The 13,383-nt window shown below is 44.9% G+C and overlaps 1 protein-coding gene across 1 annotated transcript in view; it reads right to left on the reverse strand.

The window, feature by feature from the left end:
* The window catches only part of GALNT18 (polypeptide N-acetylgalactosaminyltransferase 18), a 319,011-nt gene that overhangs the window by 279,238 nt on the left and 26,390 nt on the right, over window positions 1–13,383 (reverse strand). The window lies entirely within an intron of this gene.

Raw genomic sequence — 13,383 nt, forward strand, 5'->3', positions numbered from 1 at the left:
ACCCTGGTCCTAGACCAGCACTGCTGGGTGTCTGGGCTGTCCCTTCTCTAGACAGACCCCCAAAACTCAGACTTCAGCAGTTCTCCAACTATCTCTGTTGCCTCTCAGACTGCCAGGCTGTCACCCTGAGGCAAGACCACATATCTGTAGCACTGACTGGCTGTGCAGCCTGAGCTCAGTTTCCTCATCTGTAAGATGGGGCTGATGACACTCACCTCCGAGGGTGGTGGTAGGGATCAAATGAAATGATGTATGGGTTGCACTCAGCAAGTACCTGACCCATACCAAGGGCACAGTAATGTTAGCCATTATTCTAATTATTACCACCAACTTCACATCCACCAGGTCATAGTGAAGACCACTGTGGGAACCACTGAACCAGCCATTGCCCCAGGCCACAGAATGGAGCTTGGCCCCTACAGGGGCAGCCTGCTTATCCAGCCCACTGCTGGGCAGGCACCTTCTGAACCTTCCCTGTCCACTCTTGAAAATTCCTGGCATATCAAGAATTAAGAGTGCTGAGGTCCAGAAAAAGAAGTTATTAACAAACTCCCAAAAGTAAAAAGACCCTGCCCCTTCCAGCTTCCATTTCATCAGACATAGTGTCACTGGTAAGGGCCATGTACCCACTCTCCCCTCTGACCCAGGGGCTCTAAATGAAGCTCACAGGATCCTGGGCTCCTCACTCAGAAGCCAGAGGGGCTGAACGATTTGGAGACCGGCAGATGGAACCTTTATCTTAGTCGAAAGAAGATGCAGACAAGCTCTCAGCTAGAACACTGAGGAAGAAAGTGTCTTTGTCAGGAAGATTCTTGGTTTGAGAAGTGCTCAAATAAAAGAAGACAGAGACTGGCCTCCAAGAAGCAGGAAACTATCCTATATAATGAGAGGAAAGTCTGTGGCTATTTGGGAGGAGAAGGAACAAGCAAGGTTTTGATCTCAGGATGTGACCTTCCCCATGACCTTTCCAATATTCTGTAAAGTGAAGGTGCTGAGAATGCCTTATGTGAAATTGCTCTAGGTAAGGTTTTCTTCCTGTGTTGACTTGGGGCAAAGCAGAGCCTACACGTGCACAGCCAGACATGGAAGAGGCTCCAAGGTGGGGTCCCGGATATGCTGAAATCCCATGCAAGCTGATGATGTCTCTGGGCCATGGAATCCTGGACTGGGAGGAAGTGAGCCAAGAGTACCCTACCAGCCCTTGGGTTTGTGCAAGGATCCTAAGCAGACCCTCCTATAGGTCACTGGCTAAGAAAAGACTGATACCCATGAGCAGGAACTAAAAGGAATAAAAAGGGGAAAAAATCAAACTCAATAAACTAAGTGATCTCCTCACTTTCTCCTTGTAACTGCTCCCCAATACACCCTTTTCAAGTGAGAGAACACTGGACCAATGTTCAGCTTTGCTAGAGGTAGAAAAAACATTAATTAAAAAATAAACTGCAGCTTGAGTGCACCTGGTAATGTGTGCAATGGCCTTCAGCCAATTAAGAAGAGGTTTCTCTTTTATCCCTTTGCCAAGATGGATTTATTGATTGGCTTAAAAAAAAGCAAGAGAAAAAACACCAAGGTATCTCAAGAAGAGACCCCATCTCCTGGAGCCAGAGGAAAGAGGGCATCAGGGCTGCATGTTACAGGAAGGCCTGGGCCTCCCGTGTGCAAGACAAATGGGCACTGCAGCCCCCTTGCCACCTGCCTTCCTCCTGGCCTCCTGCAGTGTATGCAAAGGCAATGATGAGGAGAAGAAAGGAAAGTGCAATCCCAACCCACCTTTTCCTACCAGCTGTTTCCTAAAATTAGCCTTCTGATGCTTTGTGCTTTCTTGGACATTGAAAAGGTATGTTAACAGCAAAGAACTTGACGCTCAGACCAACTGGCTTTCTGGAGATCCAAAAGGGGTAGAGTGACCTCTCTCTGCCCTGGGCCTCAGGAAGGAAGGAAGGAGGTGAGAGCAGCACCACTGGACAGCTGGGAAAGGGACAGGCCACTTCTAGATCTGTAGCCAGCCAGGAGGGCAACTGGAGCTTCCTGCCCAGTGGTATCTTGGCAGACAAACAGGGGTGGCTGGAAACTGTGGAGAGACACAGTCTCAGTGGGGGAAAATGTAAGTCTGGGCATATGTTTGGCCAAGTGGTGACAACAGAGGAAGCATCTTGCTTTGCTGCCAGGACATGGGGCCACGCTGGCCTGCCCACAGCTCACTCTAGTGAGTCCCAGCTGCCACCATCTCTCCAGGCTCGACCAGGGCTTAGAGGAGATAGCAGCAGGCTACCTGGTTTGCTCATTCCAATGATTTCCAAGCTTGTTTTAGTCATGAGATATATGTCCACATAAACCCCTATGTGAACCCCAACATATAATACAGATGAAGCACAGCTGCTCTGGTGAAAGGGGGTTGAGTTGAGGTCTCTATCCCTACCCCTCCCCATCAGGGCCACAGCTCCTGGATCACTGTCAAGGTCCCCAGTGACCTTACAGGGCACAATTAGAAACCAGGAAGATTAGATGATGGCTTTGGAACTGACACCAGAGCTCCAATGTGGGAGGGGCAATGAAAAAGCAGGTGTGATTAAGATTAATTGATAATCTGTCTCCTTCTAAATAAACTCATTCCTGTGTGCTCTGAAGCCATGCTAATAGATGATTTTATAAATCAATGTGCTAAGCCCTGGAATGCTCAAGAGCTAATTCCCACATTTAACCCTACTTCAGTGAGGAAAGAGTCCTAGGAGCACTGTGGAGGGAGGTAGTCAGGATATGGCTTTAATAGCCTGGGTCTGTACCCAGCTCATAGCTGAGCTGTGACTCAGTAAGTTCACCTGTAAAATGGCTTCACAGGACCTGAGAACTCAACAAAAGATGCTCCCCACACCCTCAGTGTGGTGGGTTTCCTACAGGAATGGAAAGGAAGGCCAGAATGGAGGGAGTTTGGAGGATGGAAAGTCCTGTATTACTCAACTTTGGATGAGAAAGCAAAAGAGAGGTTAAGAGGATTAGAGACAGGGTGACAGAGGATGGGAGGGAGGGAGGGAGGGAGGGAGGGAGGGAGGAGCAAGCAAGCCTATATTCAGCAATCAGATAAACTCTGACTTGACCACTCACTCACTCACCTTGTGACCTTTGACATGTAGCATTCTGTGTTTGGGTCCAGGCTTTCCAGTGTGTTACCAACATGCAGGGAAAGACCTTTGTGAAAGTACCTTGCCAGGCCCAGGGCAAATCTAATCTGTTAGTGGTCCTAAAGGCTAAGGAAGGTGCCACCCTGTTCCTTCTCCAGTCTCCATCCTGAGGCCTAACCCTGGGTTCTCCTTACCAAAGGCTTTCATAAAATAATCCCCAAGATGTTAACCCCTCAATAGTTCAGGCTGTCTCATGCCTCTGGGCCTTGGCTCAGGCTGTTTCCTCAACTTGGAATCCCTCCCTTCACCATTCTGCTACTGAACTCTTATTCATTTTCAAGTTCAAATGCCTACAGTTCTATGGCCAAGAGTTCAGTCACTAGAAGTTACAGATTAATGAGGACCCCACGCAAGAGTAATATACAACACATTTGATAGTGGAATAGGATGGGCAATGCCCAAACAGAACACCCAACAAACAATCCAAACAGATACTGATCAAGATGGCCCATATGGCCATACCAGCATGTTCTAGTGACCATCCGCCTTGCCCCTGCCTATCATCACCTGATATCAGGGCTCTCTCTCTTCTTGACCTGAAGTGGAACTCACTCACTCCTAGGCATAGCAGGGGTGAGGGCAGAGGGTGAGTGACTCTCTATCTGCTCACAAACATCGCCAAGGGCAGTCTACATAAATACAAAATCAGAGGTTATTTCTATCCTGCTCTGGATGGGACAATCACACTGAAAAGACTTCATTGGGGCTCCTGTGACTTTTACCCCCCTCCAGTACAAGGGCACCAAGGGCACCTAGTGAAAGGACACCAAGGATTGTGCTTCCTCCAAGGTGCCACCCTGAAGCCTGCTTTGGCAGCTTCCAGTGGCTCTTGGTAAAAGAGACAGTGAGTATATTGATGAGGACAATGCACATGCTACACGAGCTTAGTCTGTTTGCTGGTGTCACAAGAGAAGCAGGTTTGCTGAGCTCCAGCTGCCACAGCTAGAAAGGCCTCATCTTTACTAAATTCTTCAAAGATACAGGACAGAAGTGCTCTGAGGCCTGAAGGGGGGGGCCTGAACTCAGGGGTAGGGTAATAGCCCACACTGAGGCTAGGTGAGTATGAGCACAGGGCAGAGTGGGGAGATACAGGGCAGGGAGAGCCTGGGCAGGAGGCACGACCCAGGTGGGCCTGGCTTTCTGGCTGTTCCCTAGATCCAGGGAATTGCTGAGTCCCGTGGGATCTGACTGATGTAACAGATTCATTTTTCATCTGGGTACAAAACAGGTTCTAAACAGAGACATGTGCTGGGCATGTGTAATTCATGCCTTCTGGGGATGCCCACCAAGATTTTCTGCTTTCCTTGCCTACCTGTAATGGTTGCTGACTTCTCTGCTACTTTCAGTCTGAAAATGATCCAAGCAGCAATAGGAGCAACTATAACCCCAGCCGTCCTTGCCTCCCATTCACCATCCTCTCCATCCCACACACCAACCCAGCAGCAAGCCAAGGTCATCTACAACAGTCACACAGAGCAAGGCTACAGAAGGGTTCAGCTCCTTAATTCAACAGGGACTACTGCTGACTGGGTGCTTTGTAATGGTGGGTTCCAGCTACCCCTCCTGGCTAAATCAGAAGATGAAGGGGGAAGTCCCCATAGAGGAGCCTAAAGAGAATGCATGTGGCTGTTTCGTGTTTGGCAGGACAGAAGCATCCAGGCTGGCTGGAGGCCTGTGCTTATTCCCAAAGGGGCTGCTACCTTTGGCCCCCATATGCTAGAAGCCTGTTGGCTTTGGGACTGACTTGATTGTCCTACAGGTGAGCAGCCATTCATTCCACATGTATTACTGAAAGCCTGCCAGAGGTCAGGCATCCAGTCTGTGAGATGCCAAGAACAGGACCAAGTCCCTGCCCTCGTAATGGTTAAGTCTACTGGAGGAGAAAAACAACACATAAGCAGATATATCAAGTAATCTCAGTATCTGTACATGGACAAAGGAAAACAAAGCAGAGGTGGTGGCAAAGAGGAGGACAGTTGTCAGAAAAAGCCTCTCAGAAAAGGTAAGATCTGGGCAAAGAGCTAAATGAAGAGGAGTTATGTGAAGAACCGGGCATCCTGGGCAGAGGTCCCAGGGCAGGGACATAGCTGTGTGTCTGAGGAACCACACCAGCCTGATGGAGCCAGAGCAGAATGAGAGATCTGAGGGAGGGGTAAGGGAGGAGGTCGGGGAGGTAGGCAGGACCAGAGAGCAAAGGGCCATTGCGGGGATTGTGTTGTTGCTCCCAATTATTTGCTACCCTCCTGTAAGAGGGTTAAACATGCCCATCTATTGCCCTGTAACTTGCAGTGCTACCCAGTGGGGTCTATACACCCAGCCCCACTTGCTTGGGCCGGTGGGATATAAGCAGAAGTGATGTATGCCACTTTGAACTGAAGTTCTATGAGCCAGTGTCATGTTCAGCCATTGCTGCTCCCTCAGCCTGGATCCTGGAATGATGAAGACATATGAAGGAAGGCTGATACTCAATGTGAATGAGAAATACACCTTTAGGGGTGAAAGCCCTTGAGATGTTACTACAGCACAACCTAAAAGAAACTCACTAGAGCAGCCTTGCAGGATCCATTAAAGGAGGTAGAATTTATTCTTCATATAATGAATAACCATTAAAGGGCTTTAACCCTGATTGTGTTTTTATAAGACTGCCCTGTCTGCTAAGTGGAAGCAGACATCCCCCACATCAGCTGTATCCACACTACCCCCCACCCTCACCCCAGGCACACAGCATGTCCACTGCCACACACCCCATGAAGATGCAGCTACCCTAGGCCTGCAGCAGGAAGGGTCTGAGATACCCCTGAGCCATCTTATCCCCCATGTTAGCTTGTATCCCAAACTGAAAGGCACTGGCCTTTCTGTAAGTCCTGTCCACACACGCCTTGGAAAGGATGTTCACACGCTCTTCTGAGAATGCTGTGAGGGCCAACAAAGACATGATACTTTCCAGATCTTTGCTGAGAAGTTGCACTCAATTTGTCACTACATGAGGGCATTTTCCAAATCAACACAGATCCAGTCCTCCCGCTCAATTACCAGTCACAGAAGATATAGCCAATTCTTCTATTCTTCACAGGACCATCTCTTGGGTTCTCTCTCCTGGCACCTGGTCCTCCTGGATTCTCATTCTCTGTGTGCACATATCATATCCTCTAACAGATGATGACCTACTCAATGCCTCTGTATTCTCCATAGCATCTCACACAATGCCCAGTACATAGTAGATGTTCAATTAGCATATTTTGAATGAATGAGTAAATGCATACTATCAAAATCCACAGGCCAAAATAAAATTCAGAGGGTGAAAAGGTTACTAGTTCTATTTCTGGATACAAAGCACATGAAAGCTGGGTTTAATCAATAAATGAAAAAGGTTGTAGCTACTAAATTCCTCTCTACCTGGCAGCTGCAAAGGACACATTTACATCTCATTCCCCAAAGGCAGAACATCAAAGACCAGAGGTCCTATGAGATGTCACTTCTTCATATGCAGACCTGCAGAAGGACACACACCATAGCTGGCAATGGAAAATGCTGAGGTCTTCAGCTCCTGCAGTAAAGCAAAAACCAAACTGGCAATTTATGCACTATTAGCCAGTGGTGGTTGAATCCTCACAATGTGCCAGGCTTTAGCTGGACCAGGAAGGAGAGATGAAGCTGTTGATTGCACAGTCTAGTCTCCAAGGAGTGTATGGTCTCAACATCAATATAAGACCCAAATAAATGAATTTTGGTCTTGGGCAAGTTAACATCTCTGTACAAAATGAAAGCACAAGGTCACGCACCATGAAACAGAGATGAACAAATTCTCAAGAGGGCATAAGAATTCAGAAAGGCATGACATCATGAGCAGCTTGGCTAGAGACGGTTTAAGCCTTGAAGAGGATAAGCAGGCAGAGAGGAGTGGAGACAACACACAGAGAGAAGCAAAAAGGTGCAGTAGAAGTGGCCCCTGAATTCCAGGAACTTGTTTCCAAAAGGCTGGACAAGTGGCCAGAGGCAATAAAATTAAAGCAAACTGTCCTGCCAATAGTTAGGGACAGGAAGCTCAAAGATAGACAGATGCTGTGCTGTGCCAGGAAGTTGTGTCCAGGAAAGAAAAAAAAAAACAAAGGAACACAAGGGGATAGCTTGTATTTTACACCCTTAACAAAGTAAATCAAAGTAAACAGGAACCTTGGAAACATCAGGTTACTGATGGATGGAAAGCTGAGTGCAGACACCATGAGAGGGAGTGGCTCCTGTTCTCCAGGACATTTCAAGTGGCCTGTGCATGGGGTGGGCAGAGTGCAGAGGAGCACTTACAAACATAGAAGGACAGATGGGAAAGCTTATAGTAAAAACACCCAGAGAGGCATTTGCTCTTGATATTCCTGGGGAGTGTGGAGTACAAACAAGCAAAACCAATGAGCCATAGTGCAAATTATTCCTATTATTCTACAATATCTTTAAACACACCCACACATAAAGCACTTCTGCTGCAGATTAAAGAATGATGGTCATCTTGAGAAAAAGCACTTGTATGAGTGTTTGAGTTTCGAACTAAACTGGCCACCTATCCCATGGAACACTGTTTTTACGTGAAAGACCAACTGACTGACAGACCATAATTATTCAAAGCCAAGAATTTGCCAGATTTTTATCATAAATAAAGGATGTGAGCTTGTCAATTCCAGAAACATTACTGATAGTATTTATCCCAATGATAAAATTTAAGCTCTTAAGCAAAAATTAGAATTTTGGAAAGCTTGCATCCACCACCAGGAGGTTGACAGCTTCCTAGTATTTAAAGACCTCTGATAAGACCAACAGTAATATTAATAAAGGTGATTGTTGATACTGTGTGATAACATGTGTAAATATTTAGATCTCATAATTTATCTTTTCCAAATGAACAGTGCAGAGTGTTGTAAAATCATGTTTGGGTAAAAGATACAAGCACAGAAGTACAAGACAGATCAGAAAATTTTAATGTAATAGTGTACAAAAAGTTTATAGGAGATTATAGGTCAAGATGGCAGCATAGGTAAACATGGCTCACCTCCTCACACAACCACATCAAAATTACAGCTAAGTTATAGAATAACCATCACTCAGAACCAACAGCAATTGAGTTGAATGGAAGTCTGACAACTACAGAATTAAAGAAACCACATCCATCCAGACTGGTAGGAGGGGTGGAGACACAGAACAGGCTGGTCCCACATCCACATGTGGTAGATAAAAAATTCTGGAGGGCTATCTCAGGAGCAAAGAGTCCCAGCCCCATACCAGGCCCCCCAGCCCAGGGTACAAGTGCCAGGAAGATAAGTTCCCAGAACTTCTGGTTGCAAAAACCAGCAGATACTGGGTTGGGAAGAAACTGTTACAGTCCCAAGCAGCTCCTCTTAAAGAATCCACACATGGACTTACTTAAACTCACTCCCTCTGAGCTCCAGCACTAGGGTAGCACCTTGAAAGGCACCAGTGGCATACAGGAAGGAACTGAAGTGGCCGGCATCAGTGTGAGAGCTGGGGGACAGCTTTTTTGCAGACAAAAAGCTGGGAAGAACCACAGAGCTGGCTGGAAGGTGCCATAACTGAGACTTTATCAACCTGGCTAACACTGTTTGCCCCTCCCTGGGTCCCAGCCAACTTACAGCTATTAATAGTAGCTTTTCCATATGAATGGCTGGTCTTGGCTCAAGCTTCACAACTTTCTAAATCCTTTCAAACAAGCAATAGCTGGCCTCAGTGAGCCCCCAACCCCCACCCCATACCTTGGCACAAGGAAGAGCCTGCCTAGATTCACAGCTTGGCTTCATCTGGGAATCTCCAAGCCCAGCATAAATAGCAGCCATCCCAGATTGCTCTAATGCTCAGGCAGGGTGACCCAGGGCAAAACACAGATGGAGACTAACCTTGGCCTATACCATCCAGGAAACCCCAAGGCCTATGCACCCAGTGGACAACTCCAGACCACATCAGAGTACCACCACCCTGTCCTTGCACAGCTGAGCCTTCACAGAGGGCAAAGATTGGTGGTCAGTGGTCACAGCCAATGCTTGCAGCTGACTGGCCTGGGTAAATTCCTCCCACTGACCTGCCAACAGCAACTGAGGCTCAACTATAAGAGGAGGGTATACTCAGCTCACACAAAGGAACACCTCGAGTACCCAGCTTGGGTGATAGGGGAGGCAGTGCCACTGGACCCTATAGGACACCTGCTACTTTAGGCCATACAACCAAGACAGGGAGTCATAGTAGCTCTACCTAATAAATAGAAACAAACACAAGGAGCCTGCTAAAATAAAGAGACAAAGAAAAGTGGCCCAAATGAAAGAACAGAACTAAACAAAATGGAGATAAGCAATCTATCAGATGTGGAATTCAAAACACTGGTTATAAGAATGCTCAAGGAACTTAAATGAGGACCTCAGCATCATAAAAAAGATCCAGTCAGAAATGAAGGATATGCTAATTGAAATAAATAACAATTTACAGGGAAACAATAGTAGGGTGAATAAAGTGAATAATCAGATCAATGATTTAGATAAAACATAAGGAGCCAAAAAAAAAAAAATAAAACAACAAGAAAAAAAAGTAATCCAAACAAACCAGGATAGTATAAGCAGCCTCTGGGACAACTTCAAGTGTTTCAACATTCACATCATAGGATGCGGGAAGGAGAAGAGAAAGAGCAAGAAATTGAAACTCTATTTGAAAAATAATGAAATAAAATTTCCCTAATGTGGTGAAGGAAATAAACAAGCAAATCTAGGAAGCAGAGAGAGTCCCAAACAATATGGATGCAAACAGGCCCACTCCAAAACACATCATAATTAAAATGCCAAGGGTTAAAGAGAAAGACTCTTAAAAACAATAAGAGAAAAGCAGTTAGTTAGCTACAGGAGAGTTCCCATAAGACTGCCACCTGATTTCTCAAAAGAAACTTGGCAGGCTAGAAGGACTGGCAAGAAATACTCAAAGTCATTAAAAGTAGAGACCTACAGCCAAGATTGCTCTACCCAGCAAAGATATCATTTAGAATCGAAGGGCAGATAAAGTTTCCCAGACAAGAAATACTAAAGGAGTTAATCATCACAAAACCATTATTATATGAAATATTAAAGGGGCTTATTCAAGAAAAGAAGATCAAAACTATGAACAATGAAATGGCAATAAATACATACCTGTCAGCAATTGAACCTAAAAAACAAAACAAACAAGAACAGAGAGAGAATCATGGATACGAAGACCATTTTGATGGTTTCCACATGGAAGGGCTGTGGGGCGGGGGAGGAATGAGTAAGGAGGTGAGGGGATTAAGAAGTACAAATAGGTAGTAGCCATGGGGATGTAAAGTACAGTATAGGAAATGGAGTAGCTAAAGAACTTATAATGTATGACCCATGGACTTGAACAATGGTGTGGGGATTGCTTGAGAGAGTGGGAGGTGCTGGGTGAAGGAGGGCAAAGGGGAAAAAATTGGGACAGTTATAATAGCATAATCAATAAAATATAAAAATGGTAATAATAAATATTTAGGCTAATAAAATGTTAAATTTGAAAAAATATATTTCTATAGTTTCAGATTCACACACAGCAACTAGCCTCTAAAAACCTACCTTTTGTCCAGTTTGAGTATAGCATCAAAGAAAAATTTCCATAATTATCTGAAAATGCTATTAAAGTACTCCTCCCTTTTCCATCTACATATCCATGTAAAGAATGTTCTTCAAGCAAAATAACATATTGCAGCAGAGTGAATGCAGAAGCAGATATGAGAATCCAGCTTTCTTCTCTCAAGGCAGGCATTAAAGACATTTGTGAAAATACAAAACATTGCAGCTCTTCTCAATAAAGAGTGTTTTGTTTTAGAAACTATAGTTTTTTATTAAAAATGTTATTTATATTGACATACAATTAGGTTTATTATTGTCATTGGTAAATAATTATTTTTTACATTTTCTGTTTAAGTTTCTGATGTGGTAAATAGATGAACAAAAGCTCTCTGGGTCCTCCATAATGTTTAAGAGCATAAAGGAGGCCTGTAATCAAAATATTTGAAAATAATAGTTTAAATTATTGTTAGAAGATAGGAAATTCTACTTGTTCAGGGCCCAACATCTGTAAGATTCAGGCTCAGCCTCCCCCAAGTCCCAATGATAAGATTTACCATATCGACAAGCAGAAACCATCTGGGACCTTTCTGTTTGGGCTGTAAATAGTCAAGGTGAGGTTGATAAAATAATTTGCTTCAGGATTGATATTTAGCTGGTAGACACTGGCCCCACCATATCAGTTCTTAAAATACAAAAATAATTTCTAACCATTTGGTAAAAAGCCACTTCAGAGTTAACCTCACACCACCACCACCCACTGTCCTGGCCCCTTCCTCAGTACTCCAACGCCCCTCAGGAACCAGCAACTAAACAGTTACTGTCTGTCACAGCAGAGGGTCTCTAGCACCTGCTCTAGCATTATAGCCAGGATGTGTTCTGATTGGACACTGCCAAATACCATATCAGTTGTAGAAATTTTTGAATAGCAACCTCCCTTGGCTCAGTCCATCAAGGATGAGAAAAGTTGGATGTAACTTGAGACACGTAACTTGGGGACAACATTCCAGAGGCATGAACACTGGCTGGAAACACTAAGATGCCCAGGTCACTGTTAGATGGACTAACTCTATCAGCAAAGCAGGATTGTCTCTGATGAGTGAGTTATATACCAGATCAATGACAGCTGCAAAAGGCGGCTGCTGGGTGGCTACATGGGAATGAGCAACAACCATACATAAGCCAGGATCTAGAAAGATGCTCCTTGTAGCTCAGCCTAGTCTTTAACACAGAAGCGTGAGACACAGCTTTGCAGGACTACCCACAGTCAAGCAGGGGAAATACTCAAAAGAGGGAAAAGCAGAGACTGATGCTTAAAATCCAACGTCCCCACAAATTCTGTTTCAAAAGTTATATCCAAGTGGAGGAAGCTCAGTCTGCAACCTCAAAGCCAACCTGTAACAAGGAAAAGTAATGGACATTTTTTCCCCTTGACTTTCCCTGGTAGATGCTCAAAATAAAAGAGGAGGGTAAAGCCCACAGCTGGTGAAGGAAGGTGAAGCCACACTCCCACTTTAGTCCCCACACTCCCATTTCAAAGACCTCTTCGTGACCCCAAAGTAACATGGACTCAAATACAGAAATCTGAGGCAAAAGAGGGAAAGAAGGACAAAGAAAACTCTTCCTCCAGTTCGCCAAGAGTGGCAAATCTCTACTAATTGATTATAGATTAGGCATTTCACAAATTTGTATCCTCTTTCCTAACTTCCACACCTTTATACAAACAGGTCTTTATGCCTTGAAACTCCTAACTCATTTCCCCAACCTTTTGTAGTTGAAATCCAACCATCTTTCAGTGATCAGAATTCAGATACCCCTTTCTTCATGAAAACTTCCAAACCTATTTATACACCTGTTTGGCTGGAAGTGAGCCCACACACTACTCACCTTCCATCACACATTCTTGTTGATCCCTTTCTTATGGTACCTACCACATCCCAACTAGGGACTGGATAACATCTGTCCTTGTCTCCACCTGCACTACATCTCCTCATTTGTGTTCCTTTGGGCACCTAGCATAGAATCTGGCTCTGTCTGTTAACCAAATCAATGGATACATGAATCGGTAGGGAAGAAAGGAAGGGAGGGAGAAAGGGAGGGAGGGAAGAAGGGAGGGAAGGAGGGGAAGGAAGTTATGCCTTGCTTCCTGCCTGGTGAGCCAATTCTTACCTCTGCCTACTGGTTATGAATTCTATCCCCAGATCAGGAAGATCCTAAGCTTAGCAATATCCCCTTTTCTTTATACCTCAGCATTCTGACCAACCCCATCTTCTTCCCCCCAAATCTTCTGGATGCCATGAAGCAAGAAGAGATTCTTCTGTGTCAGCTCTGGGCTCCTGAGAAATTTAATTGTTTTCTTTATTTAAAGAAAATACTGCAAACACCCTATGTACTAAGGTCAACAGATTGTACTCTTGATCTCAGACCCCCAGCTCAAGGATTGATGGAGAGTGACTTGTGGTTTGTACTTTTCCACTCTCCCTTTTGATGAGAACAGATGTCATTTTTGTCTAAGTCCCAGACACATGGAACTAGAAAAATTCCCAGTGCCCACTTAATTACCACTCAACATTAGAACTCTTTACCTACAAGGCCTGTCTCTGCCC

Source organism: Phyllostomus discolor, chromosome 6, assembly GCF_004126475.2.
Source record: "Phyllostomus discolor isolate MPI-MPIP mPhyDis1 chromosome 6, mPhyDis1.pri.v3, whole genome shotgun sequence".
NCBI lineage: Eukaryota > Metazoa > Chordata > Mammalia > Chiroptera > Phyllostomidae > Phyllostomus > Phyllostomus discolor.